Here is a 1,495-nt window from a genome sequence, read left to right as displayed (position 1 = left end):
GAAGGAAGGAAGGAAGGAAGGAAGGAAGGAAGGAAGGAAGGAAGGAAGGAAGGAAAAAGAAAGTTGTTAGACATTAAGACTGTTATGATAGAGATAGAAAATCAGTACAAGGGTTAGAAATATAAAAGCTGAAGAAAATTCCAGAATATAAAGCACAGTGTAGAGAGTTTAAATTCATTATGGTACATGGCTAGACCCAGGAAATGGAGGCAGAGGTTATCCTCGGCTAAGTGGTAAGTTCAAATCTAGCTTGAGCTATAAAGGACCCTGCCTCAAACAAGAAACTAAAACTGAGGACAAGAAGACTGGCCTGGGAACCAATATATGAATGAGTTTTACAAAAAGAGAGTAAGAGTGGACCGGAAAAGGAAAAAGAAGAAATAATTTAAGTGAATCCTGAATTTAAGAACAAATTTTCTTAAAAGAAACTCCCCAAATGAACAAAATAGAAGGCAGCTAGCATGTCACCATGAAATTTCATAACTCTGAGGGCACAGGGAACATTTCAAAAATCTTCCACTAGTATCTAAAAACTTGAACAGTGGCACAAGCCCTTAGTTCCGGCATTAGGAGGCAGATGCAAGAGGAGTGCAGTGAGTTCAAGGGTAGCCTGGTCTACAGAGTGAGTTCTAGGCCAGGCAGAGCTACACAGTGAGATCCTGTCCCAATAACAAAACAAACAAAAACAGAATGACTTTAGACTTCTCAATATAAATTCTGGAACATGGAACAAAATGTGAAGCAATACCTTTAAAGTTTTAAGGTAAAATAACTTCCAGCCACATATATTCCAAAGATTGAATTTTTCTAAACTATATTACATTAGAATTTCCAACCATGAGGTATAGGGTGTATGCCTGTAATCCCAGCATTCAAGAAGTTGAGGCAAGAGGATAGAGTTCAAGACCAATAAGCATATGCCATATAGCAAGGTTCGGAACAGCCTGACTACATAGGAAGAGCCTATCTTAAAATAAAGAAAGAAAAGACAGGAAGTGCATTCATGATATCCTTTAGTATACAGTCTGTTTGGTCATGGTGACATTGAGGATCTAAAGCTCACACCAATTCTGTCACACCACTGTGATGGCGGGTCTGATGAGTGGCTCTGGGTGCATGTATGCATGACACGTGCTAAAGACAGGCGAGGGAGGAAAAGCACAAATGTTCAATCCTCACCATTGGGAATTCAGCAGTTCTCCATGTGAAAAATTAAAAATAGTGCGACAAGCCTGCCATATGGCGGCATGAAGGTAAACATCAGAAGACACGATCGCAAAGATCTAAAAATACCTAAATATCTAAAACCTACCAGTGGTGGTTTGAAGAATAAGCAATGGGGAGGGTCTGTTCCTCACAGCAAGCCTTATAATAAATAGCATATTAATTTACGTATGTGGACTAGGACTTGAAGAAAAATTAAATGGATTTTAAAACAATAAAGTAAGCTCAGAGTCTCGATATATATAAAGATGGCAAACTACTATTTTTTACG

The 1,495-nt window shown here is 38.5% G+C and overlaps 1 protein-coding gene across 2 annotated transcripts in view; it reads right to left on the bottom strand.

Annotated features, from left to right (window-relative positions):
* The window catches only part of Apaf1 (apoptotic peptidase activating factor 1), an 87,264-nt gene that overhangs the window by 16,123 nt on the left and 69,646 nt on the right, over positions 1–1,495 (bottom strand). The gene's annotated exons all lie outside the window — the stretch shown is intronic.

The sequence above is a fragment of the Mus pahari genome, chromosome 9, assembly GCF_900095145.1.
Source record: "Mus pahari chromosome 9, PAHARI_EIJ_v1.1, whole genome shotgun sequence".
NCBI classification, from domain to species: domain Eukaryota; kingdom Metazoa; phylum Chordata; class Mammalia; order Rodentia; family Muridae; genus Mus; species Mus pahari.
The sequence above is the reverse complement of the archived record's forward strand: the minus strand, read 5'-3'. Positions and strand labels throughout refer to the sequence as shown.